The following is a 12,585-nucleotide window of genomic DNA, read 5'->3' as shown; positions in this document are numbered from 1 at the left end:
GTGGTGGCAGTGACCATGGTGACAGTGCCCACGGTGACATTGCCTATAGTGACACTTCTCACAGTGACATTGCCCATGGTGACAGGGCTCATGCTGACGTGCTCATATTGACAGTGCTCACAGCGATAATGTCCATGGTGACATTGCCCATGGTGGAATTGCACACAATGCCATTTCCAACAGTGACAGTGCTCACGCTGAGAGTTGTCATGGTGATAGTGCCCATGGTGACAGTGCACATGGTCATACTGCCAATGGTTAAATTACTCATGGTGACAGTACTCATGGTTGCAGTACCCATGGTGACAGTGCTCAAAATGGCAGTTCCCATGGTGACATTGCCCATGGTGACATTGCCTATGGTGACACTTCTCACGGTGACATTTCCCATGGTGACATGGCTCATGGTGACACACCACATTGTGCCAGTGCCCATGGTGACAGTGTTCACAGTGAAAGTGCTCATGGTAATACTGTTTACTTTGAGAGTGCCCAAGGTGAAAATACACATGGTGACATTACTCATTGAGAAATTGCCCATGGTTACAATTCTCATAGCAACAGTTGTGGTGACAGTGCTCATGGTGGCACTGCCCTGGGTGACAGTGCTCGTGGTGTCAGTGCTCATGGTGACAGTGCTCATGATGAGAGTGCCTATGTTGTTAATTCCCATGGTGACACTTCTCACAGTGACACTGACAATGGTTACAGGTCACATGTTGGCCGTGCCCTTGGTGACAGTGCCCATGCAGACAGTACTTATGGTGACAGTGTTATCGGTGATAGTGCCCATGGTGAGAGTGCACATGGTGGTAGTGCACATGGTGGCACTGAAAAATGGTGACAGGGCTCATGGTGACAGTGCTCACGGTAAAAACCCATGCTGACAGTACTCACAGAGACACTGCTCATAGTGGCAGTAACCATGGTGACAGTTCGCACAGTGACAGTGCCCACTGTAGGAGTGCCCATGGAGACATTGCTCATGGTGACACTGACCACGGTGACATTGCCTATGGTGACAGTGCTCATGGTGACAGAGCCCATGTTGACTCTGACCACAGTGAGAATGCTCACGGTGATAGTGCCAATGGTGACAGCACTCATGTTGACAGCACGCATTGTGCAAGGTGCCATGGTGACAGTGACCATGGTGAGAGATCTCACGGTGATAGCACTCACGGTAATAGTCCTGATGGTGACAGTGCAAATGGTGACAATACAGAGGGTGACAGTACTCATGGTGAAAATACCCATGCTAGCAGTTCTCATAGTGACAGTGCTCATGGGGGAAGTGCCCATGCTGACAGTGCTCATTGTGGCAGTGCTCATGGTGACAGTACCGATGAGGCCAGTGATTATGGTGATGGTGTTCACAGTGGCTGTGCTCATGGAGATAGTGCTCACGGTGACCGTGCCCATGATGACAGTGCCCAGGGTGACAGTGCTCACGGGGAAAGTGCCAATGATAACATTAACCATGGTGATAGTGCCCCTGGTGACACGGCCCACAGTGACATTGCTCATGGTGATAGTGCCTTTGGTGACAGTGCTCATGGTGAAATTGCCCTTCCTGACAATGCTCATGGTGACATTGCCCTTCGAGATAGTACCCATGTTGACAGTGCCCATGGTGACGTGCTCATGTTGACAGTGCTCACAGTGATAGTGCCCATGGTGACATTGCCCATGGTGGAAGTGCCCACGGTGCCCTTGCCAACAGTGACAGTGCCCACGCTGACAGTTCTCATTGTGATAGTGCCCATGGTGACAGTACACATGGTGATAATCGCAATGGTGACAGTGCTCATGGTGACAGTGCTCATGGTTGCAATACCCATGGTGACAGTGCTCAAAATGACAGTGACAGTGGTGGCAGTGACCATGGTGACAGTGCCCACGGTGACATCGCCTATAGTGACACTTCTCACGGTGAAATTGCCAATGGTGATAGGGCTCATGTTGACGTGCTTATATTGACAGTGCTCACAGTGATAGTGCCCATGGTGACATTGCCCATGGTGGAATTGCACACAATGCCAGTTCCCACAGTGACAGTGCTCACGCTGAGAGTTGTCATGGTGATAGTGCCCATGGTGACAGTGCACATGGTCATACTGCCAATGGTGACAGTACTCATGGTTGCAGTACCCATGGTGACAGTGTGCAAAATGGCATTTCCCATGGTGACATTGCCCATGGTGACATTGCCTATGGTGACACATCTCACGGTGACATTTCCCATGGTGACATTGCTCAAGGTGACACACGACATTGTGCCAGTGCCCATGGTGACAGTGCACATTGGGATACTCGCAATGGTGACAGTGCTCATCGTGACAGCGCTCATGGTGGCAGTACCCAAGGTGACAGTGCTCACAGTGACAGTGCCCACTTTATGAGTGCCCATGTTGACAGTGCTCATGGTGACACTGACCATGGTGACATTGCCTATGGTGACAGTGCTCATGGTGACAGTGCCCATGTTGACTCTGAACACAGTGAGAATGCTCATGGTGATAGTGCCAATGGTGACAGCACTCATGTTGACAGCACGCATTGTGCAAGGTGCCATGGTGACAGTGACCATGGTGAGAGATCTCACGGTGATAGCACTCACGGTAATAGTCCTGATGGTGACAGTGCAAATGGTGACAATACAGAGGGTGACAGTACTCATGGTGAAATTACCCATGCTAGCAGTTTTCATAGTGACAGTGCTCATGGGGGAAGTACCCATGCTGACAGTGCTCATTGTGGCAGTGCTCATGGTGACAGTACCGATGAGGCCAGTGATTATGGTGATGGTGTTCACAGTGGCTGTGCTCATGGAGATAGTGCTCACGGTGACCGTGCCCATGATGACAGTGCCCAGGGTGACAGTGCTCACGGGGAAATTGCCAATGATAACATTAACCATGGTGATAGTGCCCCTGGTGACACGGCCCACAGTGACATTGCTCATGGTGATAGTGCCATTGGTGACAGTGCTCACGGTGAAGTTGCCCATCCTGACAATGCTCATGGTGACATTGACCTTCGAGATAGTACCCATGTTGACAGTGCCCATGGTGACGTGCTCATGTTGACAGTGCTCAAAGTGATAGTGCCCATGGTGACATTGCCAAGAGTTACAGTGCCCATGCTGACAGTTCTCATTGTGATAGTGCCCATGGTGACAGTGCACATGGTGATACTTGCAATGGTGACAGTGCTCATGGTGACAGCGCTCATGGTTGCAGTACCCATGGTGACAGTGCTCAAAATGACAGTGAAAGTGGTGGCAGTGACCATGGTGACAGTGCCCACGGTGACATTGCCTATAGTGACACTTCTCACAGTGACATTGCCCATGGTGACAGGGCTCATGTTGACGTGCACATATTGACAGTGCTCACAGCGATAATGTCCATGGTGACATTGCCCATGGTGGAATTGCACACAATGCCATTTCCAACAGTGACAGTGCTCACGCTGAGAGTTGTCATGGTGATAGTGCCCATGGTGACAGTGCACATGGTCATACTGCCAATGGTTAAATTACTCATGGTGACAGTACTCATGGTTGCAGTACCCATGGTGACAGTGCTCAAAATGGCAGTTCCCATGGTGACATTGCCCATGGTGACATTGCCTATGGTGACACTTCTCACGGTGACATTTCCCATGGTGATATGGCTCATGGTGACACACCACATTGTGCCAGTGCCCATGGTGACAGTGTTCACAGTGAAAGTGCTCATGGTAATACTGTTTACTTTGAGAGTGCCCAAGGTGAAAATACACATGGTGACATTACTCATTGAGAAATTGCCCATGGTTACAATTCTCATAGCAACAGTTATGGTGACAGTGCTCATGGTGGCACTGCCCTGGGTGACAGTGCTCGTGGTGTCAGTGCTCATGGTGACAGTGCTCAAGATGAGAGTGCCTATGTTGTTAATTCCCATGGTGACACTTCTCACAGTGACACTGACAATGGTTACAGGTCACATGTTGGCCGTGCCCTTGGTGACAGTGCCCATGCAGACAGTACTTATGGTGACAGTGTTATCGGTGATAGTGCCCATGGTGAGAGTGCACATGGTGGTAGTGCACATGGTGGCACTGAAAAATGGTGACAGGGCTCATGGTGACAGTGCTCACGGTAAAAACCCATGCTGAGAGTACTCACAGAGACACTGCTCATAGTGGCAGTAACCATGGTGACAGTTCGCACAGTGACAGTGCCCACTGTAGGAGTGCCCATGGAGACATTGCTCATGGTGACACTGACCATGGTGACATTGCCTATGGTGACAGTGCTCATGGTGACAGAGCCCATGTTGACTCTGACCACAGTGAGAATGCTCACGGTGATAGTGCCAATGGTGACAGCACTCATGTTGACAGCACGCATTGTGCAAGGTGCCATGGTGACAGTGACCATGGTGAGAGATCTCACGGTGATAGCACTCACGGTAATAGTCCTGATGGTGACAGTGCAAATGGTGACAATACAGAGGGTGACAGTACTCATGGTGAAAATACCCATGGTAGCAGTTCTCATAGTGACAGTGCTCATGGGGGAAGTACCCATGCTGACAGTGCTCATTGTGGCAGTGCTCATGGTGACAGTACCGATGAGGCCAGTGATTATGGTGATGGTGTTCACAGTGGCTGTGCTCATGGAGATAGTGCTCACGGTGACCGTGCCCATGATGACAGTGCCCAGGGTGACAGTGCTCACGGGGAAAGTGCCAATGATAACATTAACCATGGTGATAGTGCCCCTGGTGACACGGCCCACAGTGACATTGCTCATGGTGATAGTGCCATTGGTGACAGTGCTCACGGTGAAGTTGCCCATCCTGACAATGCTCATGGTGACATTGACCTTCGAGATAGTACCCATGTTGACAGTGCCCATGGTGACGTGCTCATGTTGACAGTGCTCAAAGTGATAGTGCCCATGGTGACATTGCCAAGAGTGACAGTGCCCATGCTGACAGTTCTCATTGTGATAGTGCCCATGGTGACAGTGCACATGGTGATACTTGCAATGGTGACAGTGCTCATGGTGACAGCGCTCATGGTTGCATTACCCATGGTGACAGTGCTCAAAATGACAGTGACAGTGGTGGCAGTGACCATGGTGACAGTGCCCACGGTGACATTGCCTATAGTGACACTTCTCACAGTGACATTGCCCATGGTGACAGGGCTCATGTTGACGTGCTCATATTGACAGTGCTCACAGCGATAATGTCCATGGTGACATTGCCCATGGTGGAATTGCACACAATGCCATTTCCAACAGTGACAGTGCTCACGCTGAGAGTTGTCATGGTGATAGTGCCCATGGTGACAGTGCACATGGTCATACTGCCAATGGTTAAATTACTCATGGTGACAGTACTCATGGTTGCAGTACCCATGGTGACAGTGCTCAAAATGGCAGTTCCCATGGTGACATTGCCCATGGTGACATTGCCTATGGTGACACTTCTCACGGTGACATTTCCCATGGTGACATGGCTCATGGTGACACACCACATTGTGCCAGTGCCCATGGTGACAGTGTTCACAGTGAAAGTGCTCATGGTAATACTGTTTACTTTGAGAGTGCCCAAGGTGAAAATACACATGGTGACATTACTCATTGAGAAATTGCCCATGGTTACAATTCTCATAGCAACAGTTATGGTGACAGTGCTCATGGTGGCACTGCCCTGGGTGACAGTTCTCGTGGTGTCAGTGCTCATGGTGACAGTGCTCATGATGAGAGTGCCTATGTTGTTAATTCCCATGGTGATACTTCTCACAGTGACACTGACAATGGTTACAGGTCACATGTTGGCCGTGCCCTTGGTGACAGTGCCCATGCAGACAGTACTTATGGTGACAGTGTTATCGGTGATAGTGCCCATGGTGAGAGTGCACATGGTGGTAGTGCACATGGTGGCACTGAAAAATGGTGACAGGGCTCATGGTGACAGTGCTCACGGTAAAAACCCATGCTGACAGTACTCACAGAGACACTGCTCATAGTGGCAGTAACCATGGTGACATTTCGCACAGTGACAGTGCCCACTGTAGGAGTGCCCATGGAGACATTGCTCATCGTGACACTGACCATGGTGACATTGCCTATGGTGACAGTGCTCATGGTGACAGAGCCCATGTTGACTCTGACCACAGTGAGAATGCTCACGGTGATAGTGCCAATGGTGACAGCACTCATGTTGACAGCACGCATTGTGCAAGGTGCCATGGTGACAGTGACCATGGTGAGAGATCTCACGGTGATAGCACTCACGGTAATAGTCCTGATGGTGACAGTGCAAATGGTGACAATACAGAGGGTGACAGTACTCATGGTGAAAATACCCATGGTAGCAGTTCTCATAGTGACAGTGCTCATGGGGGAAGTACCCATGCTGACAGTGCTCATTGTGGCAGTGCTCATGGTGACAGTACCGATGAGGCCAGTGATTATGGTGATGGTGTTCACAGTGGCTGTGCTCATGGAGATAGTGCTCACGGTGACCGTGCCCATGATGACAGTTCCCAGGGTGACAGTGCTCATGGGGAAAGTGCCAATGATAACATTAACCATGGTGATAGTGCCCCTGGTGACACGGCCCACAGTGACATTACTCATGGTGATAGTGCCTTTGGTGACAGTGCTCACGGTGAAGTTGCCCATCCTGACAATGCTCATGGTGACATTGACCTTCGAGATAGTACCCATGTTGACAGTGCCCATGGTGACGTGCTCATGTTGACAGTGCTCAAAGTGATAGTGCCCATGGTGACAGTGCCAAGAGTGACAGTGCCCATGCTGACAGTTCTCATTGTGATAGTGCCCATGGTGACAGTGCACATGGTGATACTTGCAATGGTGACAGTGCTCATGGTGACAGCGCTCATGGTTGCAGTACCCATGGTGACTGCTCAAAATGACAGTGACAGTGGTGGCAGTGACCATGGTGACAGTGCCCATGGTGACATTGCCTATAGTGACACTTCTCACGGTGACATTGCCAATGGTGACAGGGCTCATGTTGACGTGCTCATATTGACAGTGCTCACAGTGATAGTGCCCATGGTGACATTGCCCATGGTGGAATTGCACACAATGCCAGTTCCCACAGTGACAGTGCTCACGCTGAGAGTTGTCATGGTGATAGTGCCCATGGTGACAGTGCACATGGTCATACTGCCAATGGTGACAGTACTCATGGTTGCAGTACCCATGGTGACAGTGTGCAAAATGGCATTTCCCATGGTGACATAGCCCATGGTGACATTGCCTATGGTGACACATCTCACGGTGACATTTCCCATGGTGACATTGCTCAAGGTGACACACGACATTGTGCCAGTGCCCATGGTGACAGTGCACATTGTGATACTCACAATGGTGACAGTGCTCATGGTGACAGCGCTCATGGTGGCAGTACCCAAGGTGACAGTGCTCACAGTGACAGTGCCCACTGTATGAGTGCCCATGTTGACAGTGCTCATGGTGACACTGACCATGGTGACATTGCCTATGGTGACAGTGCTCATGGTGACAGTGCCCATGGTGACACTGACCACAGTGAGAATGCTCACAGTGATAGTGCCAATGGGGCCAGCACTCATGTTGACAGCCCCCATTGTGCAAGGTGCCATGGTGACAGTGACCATGGTGAGAGATCTCACGGTGATAGCGCTCACGGTAATAGTCCTCATGGTGACAGTGCAAATGGTGACAATACACAGGGTGACAGTACACATGGTGAAAATACCCATGGTAGCAGTTCTCATAGTGACAGTGCTCATGGGGGATGTGCCCATGCTGACAGTGCTCATTGTGGCAGTGCTCATGGTGACAGTACCGATGAGGCCAGTGATTATGGTGATGGTGTTCACAGTGGCTGTGCTCATGGAGATAGTGCTCACGGTGACCGTGCCCATGATGACAGTGCCCAGGGTGACAGTGCTCACGGGGAAATTGCCAATGATAACATTAACCATGGTGATAGTGCCCCTGGTGACACGGCCCACAGTGACATTGCTCATGGTGATAGTGCCATTGGTGACAGTGCTCACGGTGAAGTTGCCCATCCTGACAATGCTCATGGTGACATTGACCTTCGAGATAGTACCCATGTTGACAGTGCCCATGGTGACGTGCTCATGTTGACAGTGCTCAAAGTGATAGTGCCCATGGTGACATTGCCAAGAGTGACAGTGCCCATGCTGACAGTTCTCATTGTGATAGTGCCCATGGTGACAGTGCACATGGTGATACTTGCAATGGTGACAGTGCTCATGGTGACAGCGCTCATGGTTGCAGTACCCATGGTGACAGTGCTCAAAATGACAGTGACAGTGGTGGCAGTGACCATGGTGACAGTGCCCACGGTGACATTGCCTATAGTGACACTTCTCACAGTGACATTGCCCATGGTGACAGGGCTCATGTTGACGTGCTCATATTGACAGTGCTCACAGCGATAATGTCCATGGTGACATTGCCCATGGTGGAATTGCACACAATGCCATTTCCAACAGTGACAGTGCTCACGCTGAGAGTTGTCATGGTGATAGTGCCCATGGTGATAGTGCACATGGTCATACTGCCAATGGTTAAATTACTCATGGTGACAGTACTCATGGTTGTAGTACCCATGGTGACAGTGCTCAAAATGGTAGTTCCCATGGTGACATTGACCATGGTGACATTGCCTATGGTGACACTTCTCACGGTGACATTTCCCATGGTGACATGGCTCATGGTGACACACCACATTGTGCCAGTGCCCATGGTGACAGTGTTCACAGTGAAAGTGCTCATGGTAATACTGTTTACTTTGAGAGTGCCCAAGGTGAAAATACACATGGTGACATTACTCATTGAGAAATTGCCCATGGTTACAATTCTCATAGCAACAGTTGTGGTGACAGTGCTCATGGTGGCACTGCCCTGGGTGACAGTGCTCGTGGTGTCAGTGCTCATGGTGACAGTGCTCATGATGAGAGTGCCTATGTTGTTAATTCCCATGGTGACACTTCTCACAGTGACACTGACAATGGTTACAGGTCACATGTTGGCCGTGCCCTTGGTGACAGTGCCCATGCAGACAGTACTTATGGTGACAGTGTTATCGGTGATAGTGCCCATGGTGAGAGTGCACATGGTGGTAGTGCACATGGTGGCACTGAAAAATGGTGACAGGGCTCATGGTGACAGTGCTCACGGTAAAAACCCATGCTGACAGTACTCACAGAGACACTGCTCATAGTGGCAGTAACCATGGTGACAGTTCGCACAGTGACAGTGCCCACTGTAGGAGTGCCCATGGAGACATTGCTCATGGTGACACTGACCACGGTGACATTGCCTATGGTGACAGTGCTCATGGTGACAGAGCCCATGTTGACTCTGACCACAGTGAGAATGCTCACGGTGATAGTGCCAATGGTGACAGCACTCATGTTGACAGCACGCATTGTGCAAGGTGCCATGGTGACAGTGACCATGGTGAGAGATCTCACGGTGATAGCACTCACGGTAATAGTCCTGATGGTGACAGTGCAAATGCTGACAATACAGAGGGTGACAGTACTCATGGTGAAAATACCCATGCTAGCAGTTCTCATAGTGACAGTGCTCATGGGGGAAGTGCCCATGCTGACAGTGCTCATTGTGGCAGTGCTCATGGTGACAGTACCGATGAGGCCAGTGATTATGGTGATGGTGTTCACAGTGGCTGTGCTCATGGAGATAGTGCTCACGGTGACCGTGCCCATGATGACAGTTCCCAGGGTGACAGTGCTCACGGGGAAAGTGCCAATGATAACATTAACCATGGTGATAGTGCCCCTGGTGACACGGCACACAGTGACATTACTCATGGTGATAGTGCCATTGGTGACAGTGCTCACGGTGAAGTTGCCCATCCTGACAATGCTCATGGTGACATTGACCTTCGAGATAGTACCCATGTTGACAGTGCCCATGGTGACGTGCTCATGTTGACAGTGCTCAAAGTGATAGTGCCCATGGTGACAGTGCCAAGAGTGACAGTGCCCATGCTGACAGTTCTCATTGTGATAGTGCCCATGGTGACAGTGCACATGGTGATACTTGCAATGGTGACAGTGCTCATGGTGACAGCGCTCATGGTTGCAGTACCCATGGTGACTGCTCAAAATGACAGTGACAGTGGTGGCAGTGACCATGGTGACAGTGCCCATGGTGACATTGCCTATAGTGACACTTCTCACGGTGACATTGCCAATGGTGACAGGGCTCATGTTGACGTGCTCATATTGACAGTGCTCACAGTGATAGTGCCCATGGTGACATTGCCCATGGTGGAATTGCACACAATGCCAGTTCCCACAGTGACAGTGCTCACGCTGAGAGTTGTCATGGTGATAGTGCCCATGGTGACAGTGCACATGGTCATACTGCCAATGGTGACAGTACTCATGGTTGCAGTACCCATGGTGACAGTGTGCAAAATGGCATTTCCCATGGTGACATAGCCCATGGTGACATTGCCTATGGTGACACATCTCACGGTGACATTTCCCATGGTGACATTGCTCAAGGTGACACACGACATTGTGCCAGTGCCCATGGTGACAGTGCACATTGTGATACTCACAATGGTGACAGTGCTCATGGTGACAGCGCTCATGGTGGCAGTACCCAAGGTGACAGTGCTCACAGTGACAGTGCCCACTGTATGAGTGCCCATGTTGACAGTGCTCATGGTGACACTGACCATGGTGACATTGCCTATGGTGACAGTGCTCATGGTGACAGTGCCCATGGTGACACTGACCACAGTGAGAATGCTCACAGTGATAGTGCCAATGGTGCCAGCACTCATGTTGACAGCCCCCATTGTGCAAGGTGCCATGGTGACAGTGACCATGGTGAGAGATCTCACGGTGATAGCGCTCACGGTAATAGTCCTCATGGTGACAGTGCAAATGGTGACAATACACAGGGTGACAGTACACATGGTGAAAATACCCATGGTAGCAGTTCTCATAGTGACAGTGCTCATGGGGGATGTGCCCATGCTGACAGTGCTCATTGTGGCAGTGCTCCTGGTGACAGTACCGATGAGGCCAGTTATTATGGTGATGGTGTTCACAGTGGCTGTGCTCATGGAGATAGTGCTCACGGTGACCGTGCCCATGATGACAGTGCCCAGGGTGACAGTGCTCACGGGGAAATTGCCAATGATAACATTAACCATGGTGATAGTGCCCCTGGTGACACGGCCCACAGTGACATTGCTCATGGTGATAGTGCCATTGGTGACAGTGCTCACGGTGAAGTTGCCCATCCTGACAATGCTCATGGTGACATTGACCTTCGAGATAGTACCCATGTTGACAGTGCCCATGGTGACGTGCTCATGTTGACAGTGCTCAAAGTGATAGTGCCCATGGTGACAGTGCCAAGAGTGACAGTGCCCATGCTGACAGTTCTCATTGTGATAGTGCCCATGGTGACAGTGCACATGGTGATACTTGCAATGGTGACAGTGCTCATGGTGACAGCGCTCATGGTTGCAGTACCCATGGTGACTGCTCAAAATGACAGTGACAGTGGTGGCAGTGACCATGGTGACAGTGCCCATGGTGACATTGCCTATAGTGACACTTCTCACGGTGACATTGCCAATGGTGACAGGGCTCATGTTGACGTGCTCATATTGACAGTGCTCACAGTGATAGTGCCCATGGTGACATTGCCCATGGTGGAATTGCACACAATGCCAGTTCCCACAGTGACAGTGCTCACGCTGAGAGTTGTCATGGTGATAGTGCCCATGGTGACAGTGCACATGGTCATACTGCCAATGGTGACAGTACTCATGGTTGCAGTACCCATGGTGACAGTGTGCAAAATGGCATTTCCCATGGTGACATAGCCCATGGTGACATTGCCTATGGTGACACATCTCACGGTGACATTTCCCATGGTGACATTGCTCAAGGTGACACACGACATTGTGCCAGTGCCCATGGTGACAGTGCACATTGTGATACTCACAATGGTGACAGTGCTCATGGTGACAGCGCTCATGGTGGCAGTACCCAAGGTGACAGTGCTCACAGTGACAGTGCCCACTGTATGAGTGCCCATGTTGACAGTGCTCATGGTGACACTGACCATGGTGACATTGCCTATGGTGACAGTGCTCATGGTGACAGTGCCCATGGTGACACTGACCACAGTGAGAATGCTCACAGTGATAGTGCCAATGGTGCCAGCACTCATGTTGACAGCCCCCATTGTGCAAGGTGCCATGGTGACAGTGACCATGGTGAGAGATCTCACGGTGATAGCGCTCACGGTAATAGTCCTCATGGTGACAGTGCAAATGGTGACAATACACAGGGTGACAGTACACATGGTGAAAATACCCATGGTAGCAGTTCTCATAGTGACAGTGCTCATGGGGGATGTGCCCATGCTGACAGTGCTCATTGTGGCAGTGCTCCTGGTGACAGTACCGATGAGGCCAGTTATTATGGTGATGGTGTTCACAGTGGCTGTGCTCATGGAGATAGTGCTCACGGTGA

This window comes from Mesoplodon mirus, assembly GCF_964341445.2.
Source record: "Mesoplodon mirus genome assembly, chromosome: 1".
NCBI lineage: Eukaryota > Metazoa > Chordata > Mammalia > Artiodactyla > Ziphiidae > Mesoplodon > Mesoplodon mirus.
This window is presented reverse-complemented; position numbering follows the sequence as displayed.